Source organism: Saimiri boliviensis, chromosome 2 (assembly GCF_048565385.1).
Source record: "Saimiri boliviensis isolate mSaiBol1 chromosome 2, mSaiBol1.pri, whole genome shotgun sequence".
NCBI classification, from domain to species: Eukaryota; Metazoa; Chordata; class Mammalia; order Primates; family Cebidae; genus Saimiri; species Saimiri boliviensis.
In genome coordinates this window covers 156,082,764-156,100,570 of record NC_133450.1, presented here as the reverse complement: position 1 = coordinate 156,100,570, position 17,807 = coordinate 156,082,764, and the positions used below count along the sequence as shown (strand labels likewise).

The following is a 17,807-nucleotide window of genomic DNA, read 5'->3' as shown; positions in this document are numbered from 1 at the left end:
TTGCCTGCTTACCACCAGAGGACAACATCAGGCTATAATCATTGCGTAAATACTCCTTATGAAATACTGGCCTCGGTGATGTCAGACCTCAAAAGAGGTATGTGGTACTTTTTTCCTAAGAGCATCCAAAGAGGGAGCACAGTGTATTGGAAAGAATATTGGTCTTTGACTCCAATTCCTGTTACCTATTTGCTAACTGAATGTCTCTGAAATTGAGATTTTGGGTGTGTGTTTAATCCGTAAAATGTGAAAGGGAATTTTTGATTGCCTCGCAGGATGATTTGAAGCAGATTCTCAAACTTCAGCGTGTGCACAAAGAACCCGAAGACCTCGTTACAATGCAGTCTGGTTCAGGAAGCTTGCGGTGGAGCCTGAGATTCTGCATTGCCAGTAACTCCCAGGAGATGCTAGTGCTGCTGGTTTGAGGACTACATTTGAGAAGCCAGGATTTAGAGGATTGTATGAGATACTATACATGGAAGAAGGACTTTTCGACTCTTGGGTACAACATGTAGAAGGGAATGCCACTAATAGCAGCAGTATTCACATACAGTATTCGATTTAGAATGAAAAGATGTGAAAGTCAGTAGTGTTACGTATTGTCTTTGATATGTATTTTCTCTAATATGTAACACTACTGACTTTCACATCCTTTCGTTCTTTTTTTCAGTGCTTCTAGCAGTACCTGTTCAATAATTAATTTATATTATTTTATTTCAGTTACTTAACTTTACCCTTAAAACCAGGAGGAGTTTGGTAATCACTTTTCCCTTTAGCAAGTATGATGGGTAGTAGCTGCCCTCTCAACAATGGTGACAAAAGACGGAAGGAAATAATACATCCTCCCGTCACCTTAAGTAACTTTCAACACTCTTCTTTCAGTGCTTCTAGCAGTACCTGTTCAATAATTAATTTTTTTAGTGTAGTTAAGATAGGGCCTATGGAATATACCATGCTTTGCACAGCACACATATATTGGAAAGAAGAAAAGGAGGGATAAAGGGAAGGAGGAAGGAAGGGTGAAAGGATAAAATACATTCTGTTTTATAGTACAGGTGGATGTCTCCTCTTAGAGAAAAGGGAATGTCAGAGAAAAAATGAAGGCAAACCATTGACATATTACATTGAATATATGAGGACAATCGTTAAGTAAAGACAGATTAGTTTAAGATATTTACGGTGATGATGGGGGAATTTAGGGATGGTATTATGAATAGATATGGCTTGATTAATTTCCAGAAACTCTCTGCAGATTCAACTATTTCAGGGGTCCCCAATGCCCAGGCCATGAACCGGTACTGGTTGGTGGCCTGTTAGGAACGAGGCCACAAAGCAGGAGGTGAGCTGTAGGTGAACGAGCATTATCACCTGAGTGCCACCTCCTGTAAGATCAGCAGCAGCATTAGATTCCTGTAGCAGTGCAAACCCTACTGTCAACTGCACATGTGAGGGATCTAGGCTGTGCATTCCTTATGAGAATCTAGCTACTGCTGGATGGTCTGAGGTAGAATAGTTTCATCCTGAAACCATCCCCACCCTGCCATCCTGGTCCATGGAAAAACTGTCTTCCACAAAACTGGTTGGTCCCTGGTGCCAAAAAGGTTAGGACTGCTGGAATACTCTATCTCCCTGAAAGAGATATAAAAACATAGAGAAATTATTTTTGTCAAGAACACTTTTTTTTTTTTGGTCTCACACTGTTGCCAAGCTGGAGTGCAGTGGTGCAATCTTGGCTCACTGCAACCTCCGCCTCCTGGGTTCAAGTGATTCTCCTGCCTCAGCCTCCTGAGTAGCTGGGACTACAGGCACGCACTATCACACCCAGCTAATTTTTTTGTATTTTTAATAGAGATGGGGTTTCACCACGTTGGCCAGGATGGTCTCGATCTCTTGAGTTCATGATCTACCTGCCTCAGCCTCCCAAAGTGCTGGGGTTACAGGTGTGAGCCACCACGCCCAGCAGGAAGAAACATTATTTTTAGATCTGCATCCAAGACCACAGACCTTATCTATAAGTAAACAGCATTTATTGAGCACTCACTGTGTGCACAGCACGATACCAAGTACACTTCCTTTTTCCATGGAACTCAACTTCATGACTGTGTCACTGCACAACCAAGTGGTACCAGGACCCAGGAGCAGGGCTGCATTGTCTTCTCATCATTTTTGGCAAGCTGACTTTACCTTCTAAGTTTTAAAAGGACTCCATAGGTAATCCTCAGTTACTGTCTACTAATATTTGGACTAACCGAAAAAAGACAAGCATTTAAAGGTGAATTCCCCTCAGGATCCTTTATTCAAATGATACCTCACCACACCACCCAGTCTCAAATTGCACCCTCTCTCACTCTGTCCTCACGTGAGCCCTCACTCCTGCTCATATTCTCCCTAGCACTTGTCACATACTCTGGAGTTTTCTTAATTGTTTTGTTATCATCTGTCTCCCTCAGTCAGACACAAACTCAGAGATCAGGGATGGTTTTTTTTTTTGGCTCTGTTCACTGCTGTATCCCAGCAACTGGACTTGCATCTACACATAGCAGGTGCTTAGTAAATACTGGTTAAAAGAATAAATAAATAGGATTTATAGTAGTTAAATGCTTTAACAACATTTTCTTAAAGCCCATTAGAGAAGGGACTGTGTGGTTTTATTTTTCCAGAGCACATCTGTGGAATTCTGGAAATCATTATTTAACTCATTTTCTCCCAAATAAATAACTTTCTTTTTTGAATAAAGATGGGAGCCAATATAACGTATTGTCCAAGACTTAATGTTTATTTGACAGTGAACATGAATAGGGCACATTTTTTTTTCTGTGCCCCTTCCAAAAGCAAGGTGCTCATGGAGCCATGCAGGGGGCTCCCTGGAGAATTACTTACGAGACAGCTTCCTGGAGTATACAGAGTGACTGCTGAGTATCTAAGGTATCTCTTTTTCCCTTGTCTTGGTGACCAGGAACCACAGGAACAAAATTGGGGAGGTTAGTTAATCTTTCTTCAGTTCAAGGAGAAAGAGCACCTCTGATGGGACCTTATCTCCCATAAACATCCTGGATCAAGGGGTAACCTTCAGCATCTCCTAAAGCAGAGAAGTGTGGTAAGAAATACCAATCCCAGCCAGGCGCTGTAGCTCATGCCTGTAATCTCAGCCCTTTGGCAGGCCGAGGCTGTCAGATTACGAGGTCAGGAGATCGAGACCATTCTGGCCAACATGATGAAACCCCATCTCTACTAAAAATACAAAAATTAGCTGGGTGTGGTGGTGTGTACCTGTAGTCCTAGCCACTCGGGAGGCTGAGGCAGAAGAATTGCTTCAACCCGGGAAGCGGAGGTTGCAGTGAGCTGAGATCACACCATTGCACTCCAGCCTGGTGATAGAGCAAGACTCTATCTCAAAAAATAATAATAATAAATTAAAAAAAAAAAAAAGAAATGCCAATCCCTAACTCACGGTTTCCCAGGGTTGTGCCAGGTGAATCCCAATCAGGCCTCAATTGAGATAGTGCTTCTCTCCTTTAGTAGACCACCTATTTTTTGATGCCTAGAGTTACGGGCCTTCAGTTTCACTCCCGGTTCATTTGAAAGCTACAGAGATGATCACGTTTCACTGTCTTAACCCTTCAAGGATAGCACTGATGGTACCTAACAGAGCAGAGTGTCACGGTGACCTGACCTTGGAAATGGTTTGGTGAGAGCCGAGCTTCAGCTTGTGAATCCTATTTTCAGTCTTCATGCAGTTTTAAGATTTAGCCCAATTTCCAGACCATCCCCGACCCAGGCTTGAAAATGGCTTTATTTCACACTTTGCGGCAGGAGGTAAGTGGGTTTCTATGTGAAAGTGATGGTGCCAAAGACATTTATGAACATTAAAAAATGTCTGAACATGGCTTAAAGCCACTCAGCCTATTTCTCATCCTGCGCCGTGCCTTGTGGAGCGTATGCAAGTTCAGAGCTCTCTTTGAAATCAGTGGCAGTTATGAGCTTGGAGCAACTCTGTGGGGCACTGAGCAATATAATAAATGAACCCCTTTGAAGACCAACCATTGTAGCTGGGCTCTTTTTGTGCTATCCAGCACAGATTTCTCTGGGTGTTCCGTGGGGGCGGCGGGAGTGGCCCACCAACACAACATTCTCTGGTTTTCAACTTTGGTCCTGACAGGTGGGAGGGGTTTAGTAAAGTAAGTGCTCCCATTTCCTTAAAGAATTGGCCTAAACCCTTTGCTATTAACACCTGGGATAAGACATCCGGTGCCCACATACCTTCAGTTAAAACAAAACAAAAGCTTCCTTTCATCTGCATGTGCTTACTGGTCTATGCAGCAACAAAACCAGCAACAATAACAATAAGCAAAACAAAATAAGTCTGCCAGGAAACAAAGCAGACTTATTTGTATTATCAGGGATTTTTCCAATTATTTATTTAGTTAAAAGCAGAGAATACAATCTGGGATATTTTTCATGTTTCCCCTGTGACATTGCAGGCCAAGTTGATAATCTGATACAAGGACAAAATTTGCTGAATATTCTTAAACGAGAATTAAAGCTTTTTTATTGACTTTTGACTAAATATTTTGAAATGGCTGGTATCCGTATTTCAAATAGTTCAATAAGGTAAGTATGTTCAAGTTGCCTTTAAATATAATTAAGAAGACTGAATTGGCCGGGTGCAGTGGCTCACACCTGTAATCCTAGCACTTTGGGAGGCTGAGGTGAGCGGATCACGAGGTCGAGAGATCAAGACCATCCTGGCCAACATGGTGAAACCCCGTCTCTACTAAAAATACAGAAATTAGCTGGGCGTGGTGGCGCGTGCCTGTAGTCCCAGCTACTCAGGAGGCTGAGGCAGGAGAATTGCTTGAACCCGGCAGGCGGAGGTTGCAGTGAGCTGAGATCCCGCCACTACACTCCAGTCTGGTACCTGGCGACAAAGCAAGACTGTGTCTCAAAGAAAAAAAAAAGAAGACCGAATCATTTGGTCCTATTTTTCAAGTACAAGTGTGAATGATTGCTTGAATGCTACCTCCTGCACTGGATGCAGATTCAACTAATTTTTGCTGAATCTCTTCTTTACTTCTCACAATCACACTATGAGATCAATATTGTTAACCCTACTCAGCAGATAAAAGAACTGAGGCAAGAGTTCCAATGGCAAAGAGCTGGTGTCAGAGTTGGTACCTACACCTAGATCCTTTGACCCTCAAATCCAGCCCTCATTCCACAGCAGAATTTAGCTACTTGTCAAGCTACAATAATCTGTCCCTCTCTGCAATTAAAGTAACATGTTATTTATTCACAGTGAGAAGTATTTGAGCCAATACTGAATCAGGGCCAAGTCCCTGTAGGGGACCTGATCAAGAGCGATTGTAAGAAAAGTCAATACCAAGTGAAATGGACTTCAAGGAAACATTCATTTCTATATACAAATGTGGCATAAGAAAGTTCATTTTACTATCTTTGAAACTATTTCTAAAATAAAGATAGAATAATCTTTATAGTTACTGACTGGCATAAGAACTTTTGTTTACTTTCTCATATTCAGCCTCATTCCCAAACAATGCTAGGTGAATATCAGATGAAAAATAAGTGAAGTGTAGGTAAAGAGAAATGGAAAATAATGCTAAGTGGAAACCAGAGATAAGTTATTCCAAAGGCACACCACACTGAAGATGAAGGCAAAACACAAAAATAAAACAAATATATCAGTTGTAAGATAATAATAATAAGTAATATGTATTAAGGACTTGTGGTTTGCCAGACATAATGCTAAACATTTTTACATTGATTGTTTCATTTGATTCTCACTGCATTCCTATGGAGCACGTACTGTTATTTTTGCTCATTTACAGATGAGTAAATCAAAGCATAGAGAAGTTAATAAGCTCAAGATCAACCAACTAATAGATGATGGATGCTGAATTTGAAACCATGCATTCCGGCTTCAAGACCATACAAACATGCAAACACAATGCCATTACTCGTGAAAACCCAATTGCTTCCTGGCATTTGGGTCTAAGAGAAATGGCTCACGAATGGAACATAAACGATACTGAGGATGGTGCCTTTCCTGTTCAACAGCCTCCATGATGCGAAAAAGGCTGAGAGGCCTATGGCTGTTTCTTGTTGGGCCCCTCAATGCCAGCCAAGGCCCATGCCAAAATGCAATTCAGTAAAAGTGAGTAATAGTAAAAGGGGCCAAAACAATATGGCTCAAGTATTTAGTTTGATGGTTTACCTTGATCTTGAGATATAGTCTAAACTAGCTGGAGAGATGGATGGAGTTCATGTCCTTCAGGCAATCCTCCGTGGAGCCTCCTTAGCTGTAAACATTCCTTGAGCACCGCTCTGCTGAAGGGAAAAGAAAAATCATAACCATATAGAATGGAGATCATAAATCTGGAGTGAAACTAATCTCAACTATGCCTTCAGTGTTACTTAGTAGTCCTATTACATGCGCTTCTCCCGTTTCCCTCAGCTGCTGTTCTAAACTTTCTCCACTCTTCAAAACTTTCAATCTTCTCTTGTTTGGGATAACCTTGCTTCTAATTTAGGGACTAGCAACTATCAGGAGTGGCTTCTTTCATTTTCCTGTCCATTCACTCATATAAGCCCACCTGCGCCTGCGTCAACTTTTTCTTTGTCCTTATTTCTAGCAAAACACAATTTTCCTATCAAAGGCAAGCCAATCCATTAGAGCTCTGAAAATTATTCTACCTTGGACATAGAAGGGGTTTTGTCCCATTAGACATAGAAGTTAAACAGACAAAACCCCTTTAGTGACCCATTTATTTAGCACCCTTATACCTCTTCCTCTGATGGCTATATTTTTAGAAAGTGAAAGTTAAATTTACTATCTATGATTTCACATCATCCACGCACTCTGATCCATTCGAACCCGTATCACTGCAGAGATAGTCTTGCTTCTCCCTCTAACCCAGTGGAATAAGCATTGTTAATAATCTGACTCTTCTTCCATTCTTGGAGCTCTGGCTTTGTCTATTTTCTCTCTCACCTGGCTTACCTCCTACTGCACTCACTACTCCTTATCCAGTGCCTTGGTTCGTTTCTGTTTCTTTGTCCTCTTTTTAAATGTCAGTATCTTTTTGTCCCTCTTTATTCACTTTTGGGGGGATCTTGTCCCTACCACTGTTTAACATCTAAAACTCTATCCTAAAGGAGAAGTCAAATTATCTTTGTTTGTAGATAATATGACCTTATATTTGCAAAAACATAAGCATTTCATTGAAAAAATATCAGAGCTGATAAATTCAGTAAACTTGCAGTATACAAAGTCAGAATACAAAAAGCAGTAACATTTCTATATACCAACAGCAAACAATCTGAAAAAGAAATCAAGAAAGTAATCCCATTTACAATAGCTACAAATAAAATTAAATTTCTAAGAATTAACTTCATCAAAGAAGTGAAAGATCTCTTCAATGAAAACTACAAAACACCTATGAAAGAATTGAAGAGGACATACAAGAAATCGAAAGATACTTCATACTCATGAATTAGAAGAATCAATATTGTCAAAATGTCCACATTGTTCAAATAATTTTTGATTCAATGCAATTCCTATCAAAATACCAATGACATTCTTCACGGTAATAGAAAAAACAATCTTAAAATTTATATGGAAGCACAAAAGACCCAGAATAGCCAAAGCTATCTTGAGCAAAAAGAACAAGATTGGAGGAATAACATTACCTGACTTCAAATTATACAGCAGAGCTATAGTAACCAAAACAACATGGTACTGGCATAAAAACAGTCACATAGATCAGTAGAACAGACTAGAGAACTCAGAAAGAAATGTATTATATCTATAGTAAACTTCTTTTTGACAAAGGTGCCAAGAACATACATTGGGGAAAGGACAGTCTCTTCAATAAGTGATGCTGGGAAAACTGGATATCCATATGCAGAAGAATAAAACTGGATCCTATGTCTCACCATATCAAAAAAAATCAAATCAAAGTCAATTAAAGACTTAAATCTAAGACCTCAAATTATGAATCTAATGAACGAAAACATTGGGGAAACTCTGCTGGACATTGGTCTATCTTGAGAAACACCTCACAGGCACAGGCAATCAAAGCAAAAATGGACAAACAGGATCACATAAAGTTAAAAAGCTTCTGCACAGCAAAGGATACAATCAACAAAGTAAAGAGACAACCCATAACAAATCAAAACTACAATGAGCTATCATCTCATTCCAGTTAAAATGGCTTTTATCCAAACATCAGACAATAACAAATGCCAGTGGGATATGGAGAAAGGGGAACCCTTATATACTGTTGATAAGAATGCAAATTAACACAACCATTACAGAGGACAGTTTGGAGGTTTTTCAAAAAAGTAAAAATAGAGCTATCATATGATGCAGCAATCCCATTGTTAGGCATATACCCCAAAAGAAAATAAATCAGTATATTGGAGAGAGATCTGCACTCTCACATTTATAGCAGCACTATTTACAATAGCCAAAATTCAGAAGCAACCTAAGTGTCCATCAACAGGCAAACAGATAAAGAAAATGTGGTTCATATACACAATAGAGCATATACACAGTATACACAACAGGCAAACAGATAAAGAAAATGTGGTTCATATACACAATAGAGCATATACACCGTATACACAACAGGCAAACAGACAAAGAAAATGTGGTTCATATACACAATAGAGCATATACACAGTATACACAACAGGCAAACAGATAAAGGAAATGTGGTTCATATACACAATCCATAAAAAAGAATGAAATCTCATTTACAACAGCATGGATGGAAGCAGAGATCGTTATGTTAAGTGAAATAAATCAGGCACAGAAAGAAAAACATCACATGTTCTCACTTATTTGTGGGAGCTAAAAATTAAAATAATGGAACTCGTAGAAACAGAGAGCGGAACGATGGTTCAACAGAGGCTGGGAAGGGTAGAGGGGGCTTGGGGCTAGGGAGTGGGATGGTTAAAGGGTACAAAAATAGAAGAATGAGTAAGATGTAGTACTTGATAGCACAGTAGGCTGACCATAGTCAATACTAACTTAATTGTACATTTAAAAATAACTAAAAGAGTATAATTTTAACACAAAGGATAAATGTTTGAGGTGATGGATACTCCATTTATCCTGATGTGATTATTATGCATCATATACCTATATCAAAATATTTCATTTTATGTACCCCATATATACACCTACTATGTACCCACAAAAATTAAAATTAAAAAGAAAAAATAGGAAGAGTAAACAGAGTATAGTAAAACAAAAATAAATCTCTTTCCTAAGCTCTAGTCCCTTCCATACCAACTGTCTTCTAAATAGTTTCATTTGGATATCCTACAGGCACTGCAAACTCACTATGTCCAGAATTGAACATGTTAATCTCTGCTTAGGTGTCTAGTCCCAGTTACTCTACAAAGCCTATTCTTCTTTCTATATTCTTTGCATTATATTTATTTATTTATTTATTTATTATTTATTTATTTTTAGACGGAGTCTTGCTCTGTTGCCCAGGTTGGGGTACAGTGGCGCGATCTCAGCTCACTGCAACCTCTGCCTCCCAGTTTCAAACAATTCTCCTGCCACAGCCTCTTGAGTAGCTAGGACTACAGGATATTTTACATTATATTTATACTCTTTATGCTAATGAAGGTTTACACCCTCTACCCAGTTTCCCAAGCCAAATGTTTGGGAACCTTTGATTCTTTTCCTACCTTTTAAACACCATATCCTATTTATTCTTCTTGCATCTCTCCCACATTTTATGGGCTATGAGGTTACTTGATTAAGTCCATGAACTTCCTTAACTACTGCAATACACTGCATGACATTTGCCTGACCTCCAAGAATTGCCTTCCCTAATTTTCCTTTCACTGTGGCCCTAGAACTCAAAGACAGATACTTGATGTTACTACCTTTCTTACAATTGATTTTTAGCATCTTGGAACTCACAGCACACAATTTAAAACCTTTTGTCTACCTGAAAAACACCTTTTCATGTTTCTTCTTTCTCTGGGACGTTTTCCAGAACAGATTTAGACATGTTATCCTAATCTGCCACTCAACTTTGTGGGTCATCCAATGCTCGTATTTTCATGTTTGCAAGTCTGATTCTCCAATTGTTTCAACGACTAGATAGCAAGTCCTTGCCTTCTTAACTTTGTATTTATGGCATGTAGTATACTTTTAGTGAATGAAGAAAGTGTGTGTGTGTGTGTGTGTGTGTGTGTGTGTGTGTGTGCGTATTTTTAAGTATATAATTGCAATGACTGGCAAAAAAAATCGCTTGGGAATCTCAAAGCATGCCCTGCCAAAATTAAAATCAGAATGCCTACTTGATTACATATATAACTTTTGAGACGCACTTAGGAATGTATCCTGACTATGATTTATGCTATAGTAAGAATGTGTTCCACCACTGGGACATGCACACACTTTTAAGAGCTCTGTATTATGGTGGTGACAGTGCTTAATGTTTTTGACCAATAGACACTCCAACGATCCCCATGAATTAGCTGCAGTATACGTTGGAAAAGAGATTAGGTGAGGTCTGTGTAATACTCTGCTGAGACACTCTTCCTTAAGGTGACCAGTTTCAGTATTTCTAACAATAGAACTTCAGCTCCCACAGATTTTTCAGACATTCATCTGAGTCCATCAAATGCTGAGGCTGAAGAGACACAAGCCCCTTTCCGCGATTATAGCCGTCACCACTGGCCTGTGTACAGGGTCAGGGAAGATGGGCGGCCTTTTCTTTTTTAGAGAGATGTTTTTTACCTTTGTTGTCGGAACTTTCTCTTTAATTTCTCTCACAACAAGAGACCAAAATTAATTATTTCCTCATAGTAACTTTCTCCCTCTCAAGGGAAATATTATATACAAACTGGAAGTATTATACTTTGAGTAATGAGAAAATGTTAGGATTTTCTAGAAAAGCTAAGAGAGCATTTGTATTCAACAGTTGTTGCTGTTTTCCAGCGCTATGGAGGGAGATGACTTGGCATGGACTCCTGTTTACAAGCTGGGTAACCTGAGGCAAATCTTACCCTCTGCCTCTCATCCTTTGTTTCCTGTTTAACACTGAAGTTTGTGTTTCGGGGGAAAAGAACGTCTAACTTAGTCTGCCTATTTAGGGTCTTTTATTCCAGTCTTTGTGACAATTCAACCCTCATCTAATCTGTTACTTCAGTCAATATACAATTAACATACTATTCAAGGTTTATTGGCTGATAACTTCATCATTGCCACATTTTTTTCAAATTGATTTAATAATGGATGAAGCTAGGCCTAGAACATGCTTTATGCATATGACTTCTGTCCTGGCTTAGGGCCTCATTAAAATTTGAATTTTTGATGGTTAGCTTGTATTTCAACCAATATACTAATTCTCCCTCTACTTTTTAATCCTTAAAAGAAAATCAAAATTTTGATTAAACAGAATCAGAAAAAAAATAAGTCACAGTTTAGAAGAATGCAAGTAACAGGAACAGAGGGGGGAAAAGCAGATTGTCAATGACTCTTAAAGAGAGAAATGTGTGCTATAGTAAATTCTATGTATTGGTCAAGACCAAAATAACTTACCGTTTTTTAAGAAAGATGCTAGCTGGGCGCAGTGGCTCAAGCCTGTAATCCCAGCACTTTGGGAGGCCGAGGCGGGTGGATCATGAGGTCAAGAGATCGAGACCATCCTGGTCAACATGGTGAAACCCCGTCTCTACTAAAAATACAAAAAATGAGCTGGGCATGGTGGCGCGTGCCTGTAATCCCAGCTACTCAGGAGGCTGAGGCAGGAGAATTGCCTGAACCCGGGAGGCGGAGGTTGCAGTGAGCCGAGATCGTGCCATTGCACTCCAGCCTGGGTAACGAGAGCGAAACTCCGTCTCAAAAAAAAAAAAAAAAAAAAAAAAAAGATGCTCATACTTTTGTTTATTAGTGATGTGAAGAATCAGTACTACAACTGGTACAACTAAACAAGGGATGCCTAAAAAAAGCCTGCTTCACAAAATTGTTATAAGAATTAAATGTGGTAACATATATGAAAGCAATTTACCGATTACAAAGTTCTCCATAAATGTCTAGTGCTGCCAGAGCAGCCATTTATTAGAGACTGCCAACTTTTGGGTCACTAATTTCTATGTGGCTTCATGGGCTTTAATTCAATGAGTTTCAGGAAACAATAGGCCTTGATCAGAGCTACAGAATTTGCTCACATAAGAATACCAAATATACCACCTGCAGAGTATTTTATTTGCTTTAAAGGCCAAAGATCTTTTTCTTATTTTAAAAAATGCATAAGACTTTCTGTTTTTGAAACCATAAGTAGCACTGACATCTCTCAAGACTGAAAGCGCTATTGTCTCGTTTTAAGTTGCCTCTCCTTCTTATTAGGAGAGGATGTTGTTGGCAGGAATGAATAATTAGGTAACTCTTTGTGGGCACATTTTCTTCAAGTCCCAAGGGGAATGTACAATTGTAACATCTCCTTGGATTATTTCACAAACATATGGCAAATGAAGCACCTGAGCCAGATGTACAAGCATATTATAGTATGTCTGTTTTAACTTAAAACTGTGAAATACATCAGATGGTGAAGTTATTTTGGTGGTGAACATCCATCATGGAAAGAGTACGGAAGCATCTTTTCTTTATTGTCCATTTTACTTGGACTGGAAATAATCAAGAACAAAACAGTTTGGAAATCATCATTTGCTGTATGATATTCCAGGTAAAGTTCAAGACCTAATGAAGTACATGGTCTGGATTTAGTTGGGCCTCAGACATCTCCACATGGTTTGTTCATGCCTATTGCCAATACTCACTGCTGGCAGGCCTGGAGTCTCAGATTACCCATGATTATTTTCAGTTCTTTTTTTCCCCCACCTCATCTCATGTTTTCACTCCTCTGGAGATGTATATGGGTTATTTAATAGATATTGTTTAAATAATGAGAATATATTTTCTACTGATTCAGTAGAGAGGTTTTGCTGTTTTTATTTTTAACCCTATTTTATTATATTTTATTTATTTATTTATTTTGAGATGGAGTCTTGCTCTGTCACCAGGCTAGAGTGTGGTGGCGCAATCTCAGCTCACTGCAACCTCTGCCTCCTGGGTTCAAGTGATTCTTTCACCTCACCCTCCGGAGTAGCTGGGACCACAGGCATGTGCCACCACACCTGGCTAATTTTTTGGTATTTCTAGTAGAGACGGGGTTTCACCATGTTGGCCAGGATGGTCTCGATCTCTTGACCTCGTGATCCGCCCACCTCAGCCTCCCAAAGTGCGGGGATTACAGGCGTGAGTCACTGTGCCCAGCCTTTTAACCCTATTTTATTGTTACAACATTGGTTGTTTATTTTACTAAAGAGTTATCATCTGGTATTGGCTTCTTGGAATCATAGTAATCTAAGCAGAAATACCCATCCCATTTGCTAGTGGGAACACTGTGTTTCAAAATGAATAGTATAATTTTTAATCTGAGTTACTCATATTTCAGAATTAGAAGCTGTAGATGCCACAGAACTCTCAAGTGTACAGTAAGAAAATAAAGAATACCCAGGCATGGGCCAAGTATATTTTCCCTTCAATGCGTATGTGCAAATTCCATTAGCATTAATGAGTGCTATGCACATGTACTTAAGAGAATGCGGACCAAGTCACAATGTAATCTATTTCTTTATCCCGGTGAAAAAGAAAAGTGATGGGGGTTGGGGTCTGGCGAGGAGAGCTAGCATTGTATTCCTGAGCTTTTCCTGAGAATTAGAGTTACACAGGGCTGAAAGCATGCAAACAGTATGGTGGCAGTGACACCAGGGAAAAGACACTTACTTTTTACAGCCAGTATGGCATACAGCAGAGATTTGGGGGTTGAATTACTATGGTTGGCAATGTTGAAGCTGACAATAGAGGTCTGCAGAGTCCTGGATATTCTGGCTTTGTGTTGCATCAAAATAAGGAAACAAAATATTTATGAACTTAATGCTGCCTCTCAACTTTTCCCCCTTTGCATGGCAATTCTCTGCATGATGATGTGTATAGCTGTGCAGTTCAGATGCGTTCCTAGCCAATATCGCATTTCATAATGTGGTGCACCTGTGTTTTCTTGGTCACCCTGTTGTCACCAGGGTGTGTTAAAGCCCTCTCTCCAAAATAATTGAGTAGGAGGCAGTGCAGGGAGTGTCAGGGAAGGGGACAGCCTCTCTCCTCCCCCTTTATTTCTAACGTCTTCTCATTCGAAAAGCCTTGGAATGTAGATTTAATTTCAGGTGACAATGTCAGGTCTATCCCAGTTCAGAGCTGTTGATAAATCCCGGTATGGGACTGTGGTGACCCTGTGTGCCCTCATACTCTACCTATCACACAGGGATAAAGCTATATTTATAAAACACGCATCTAATATTGTAGAACGGCTGAGGTCAGGGCATCTGAGCCACACAGTATCAGGCATACAACCACACAAAACTGCATCACGCAGAGGCCCCCTTTGCAAAGCTGCTAACCCAAGAACGTCTCTCCCAGATTAGTAGGGCCTCCCGTGTATTAATGACCCTCAACCTTAGCAAGCCCAGCACTCTGATGAGTCTGAGAAATGGACTTTACGCATTGGGAGAAGCCACAAACAGCAAAACATGAATGACTAGCAATGAAGGCAGACAACAAAACGAAAATACTGATTTTTGTGCCCTTACCTTCATTTCCCCCCTGAAGATTTAAACTTCTGATGGTAAAAGCAATCATATTCTGACCCTAAAGGGCTGAGGTTCCGTTGCCAGTGGTTGTTTAAAGGATCATTCCTCAGCGGCATTGTATCGCCAGCCCTAGCAGCGGCGGTGGCGACAACAACCACAGAAACTGGAGTTCAGTCATATTGGCATCGGATGCTGGAAAGGGGAGGGTAGGGAGAGAGGGAGTCTATTGGCCTAAAAAGCTGAAACATCTGCTGGAGTTATTAACAGCTTTTTGGCTGAGTTCAGCAGCAGGGCACCTTGTGGTTGATAGATTCTTCTCTCAGCAATTCAAAACAATGCAGTTAAAGCAAATTCCTCATTTTCAGAGCACAGCTTAATGAGGCATACAGTATTTTAAAAATAGTCACACTTAAAATGGTCAATAGCAGTGACTGCAATCAGTGGTTACCTTCAGTACTCTATTGCGTTGTTAACTTTGCCAGGGTGATTGCATAACGTGGATTTTTCAAAGGACCGTGTAGCTCACGGTTAAGCTCACTTTGCAGGAATTTATATTATTTATGAAGTTTATGCAGATCAACCTAGGGTGTAAATATTGGCAAACTTGATCAAAACCACTTAGAGGCCTCATGGCTATCCTTTCCCAAATCTGTGCATTAAGCCACTTTAGGCTCAGAAGTCCAATTCCAGGAAAGTTCCAAGGGGCCACATTTTGAAGATAAAAGGAAAGGAAACATGTGAACAGCCTGAGCTGGAGAAAGGACTGAGTTGAAAGTCAGGGTCGAAGGTTCTAGCTCTAGTCCTAATACTAACTGGCTGCGTGAGTCCTCGCGGGAGTCACTTAATCTTTCTGCTTCAATTTCTTTCTGGATAAAATTATGGGGCCAATTAAAGGGCATGTCTCCAAATGTTTCCATCCAGCTCTGCCATCTTGGGAACTATGGAGTTCAAAACCAATTTTAAAGTATTCCCCTTATGATAGCCGTGAATTGTAACCACACTGAAGATTGTTCACCAGTATGTGACAGTATGCATGGTATTTGGGTAGGGGCATCAGACAAACAAACTGCAAAGTTAAATAGCTCTGTCAGTCACTTCAAGTGAACACACCATATGCTGCAACAGACGTGGGCAAAGTACAACCAGCCCCAGCTGGATTTGCTAGCCTGTTAGTTTATCTGGCCAGATGACAGTGTCCAGCCCCAAAAAGGCTCATGCGCAGCTTTGCATCCTACTGATCCAGCATGCTAACTTTGGCAGAAGGAAGAGGGTGGCAAGGGAGAGAGAGGGCAGACCAGTGGTGGGTCAACATCTGTGACACAGCTGAAGTCAGCCCCACTCCTCTTTCATCGCTTGCCTAGCACATGGAAAGAGAGGAGAGAGAGTTTGCCAAGTTATTGTTTCCTCAGGCAGTTAAATAATCTGATCCCCCGTTGCAGAGAAAAATCACAGAATGGTGCCCTCCTTTCTGCATTCTGGTCCAAGGATCCCTAAGGACAAAGGAAGAATTGTTATCTATTAAACGTTTTTTCTTGTTGGTTCTAAGATATGGTTAAATCCTGATAGGGTCTTATGAAGTGAGAGTGTTTCTAGTCTCTAATCACCAATTTCCATCATTAAGGCTAAGGGTACATGGTCCAAGGTCAAATCGATTTGTCTGATCCTCTACCTCAGTAAGAGTCTCAGGTTTCACTCAAACCTGCTGGGAGCATTGTACAAGTTAAGTGAATAAAAACAAATCAAAGTCTTTCCACACTGCCTGAAGGGCTCATAAGGTGTGGTCCTTGATTCCTGAATGAACTTAAAGGGAAACCATCACAGGGGCCAGAGCCCTCATCCTGCAGATGAAGAAGGAGATTGTCCTCCAATTCCTTGCTGCAGAAGCCACTTGGTTGGTACCTGGCTTGACTTTTAGATGAAAGCATGTATCTATAGAAGAAAGCCTCAGACCACTCAAAGAAGCTGAGAGATGCTTCTTATGGCAGCTTGGACCTTTGTTGTCATTGAAAACAGAACTGATGGCATGCTTGTCCTCCATGAATGCCAGCCAAGGTGCTGTGCTGAGGTTGCTGTTGCCATCAGAGACTCAGCCATTGCCGAGTAATTAAATCCTGAACCCTGTTTAACCAGATCCAAATAGCTCTCAATAAGCCTCAGTTTTGGTGGCTATCAATCCCAGGATTGATCACTGGCCTCTCACAGGGGCATCTTCTGTAAACCTGTCGTTCTGTGGTACAGGTGGTCCTCTATGTGACTGTGGCATACGGACACTGAAATCTTGTGTAAAGGAGCCCCCAGTGTGTCTGCAATGGGAGGAATACCGACCCAGGAAGTTCTGCATGAGCAGAGTATATCTTCCACAAAGTCCCATGGAAAGCCATACCTAGACTCTCCTTCAACGCATATACAGATGAGATGGGAAAGCCCCAATCTCTGCTGAAAAGATAGTGACCTGGGTTTCAGAGGAAATTAACTGCCCAGCTCCCAAATCCACTGCTGCTGAACCTGGGGTTGCAGATTGGCCTTAAGGCCCACATATCTCATGCAACGTGTTCAGCAGTTTCTTCCTGAAGCCCGAGGACACAGGCTGCTGCTGAAGACTGTCGCAGCTCCCGCCCCATGGGACATTGAGTGAACAGACACAGCCACAGCCACAACCACACAATGACCTTAAACTGGCCTTTTGTCGGTTCTTAAAGAGAATACTGAAATAAAGTTGATGGGGAAAAAAATATCAATTTAGTGTTACACACTCACTCCAGCAGATCTGTGTCAAAAGGCAAGTACAGACATGCCCTCACATCTGTGTCACCTAGAGCATGGCTGCTGATTTTCTAGAAATATGTGCATTTTAAACACAATGTCACCTGTCAAGTCAGGGCATGCATGAGACCCAATAGCAAATCGTTTTTTTGCATGGTGAAAAAAAAGCAACAGTATCTTCTTTGAACTTTGCCATATTTGACAATTACCACATTAAAATATAATTCTAATTCTGATGCTTCAAAGACCTTTGTTGTGTTTAGTAAAATTAAGAAGTAGAAATTACAAAGCCCATGGCTATCTTTATTTTGGCCAATAGGCCAGTAGTTAATTTTGAGTGAGTTGCT

General features: G+C 40.4%; 1 protein-coding gene across 1 annotated transcript in view; it reads right to left on the bottom strand.

The window, feature by feature from the left end:
- The window catches only part of SMARCA2 (SWI/SNF related BAF chromatin remodeling complex subunit ATPase 2), a 224,096-nt gene extending 209,246 nt beyond the window's left edge, over positions 1-14,850 (bottom strand). The window contains exons 1-2 of the mRNA XM_074394738.1: positions 14,698-14,850; positions 6,233-6,345 (exon numbers count right to left, since the gene is read on the bottom strand). The gene's annotated coding sequence lies outside the window, so the exon portion shown is untranslated. The remainder of the gene's footprint in view (positions 1-6,232; positions 6,346-14,697) is intronic.
- Between the last annotated feature and the right edge of the window lie 2,957 nt (positions 14,851-17,807).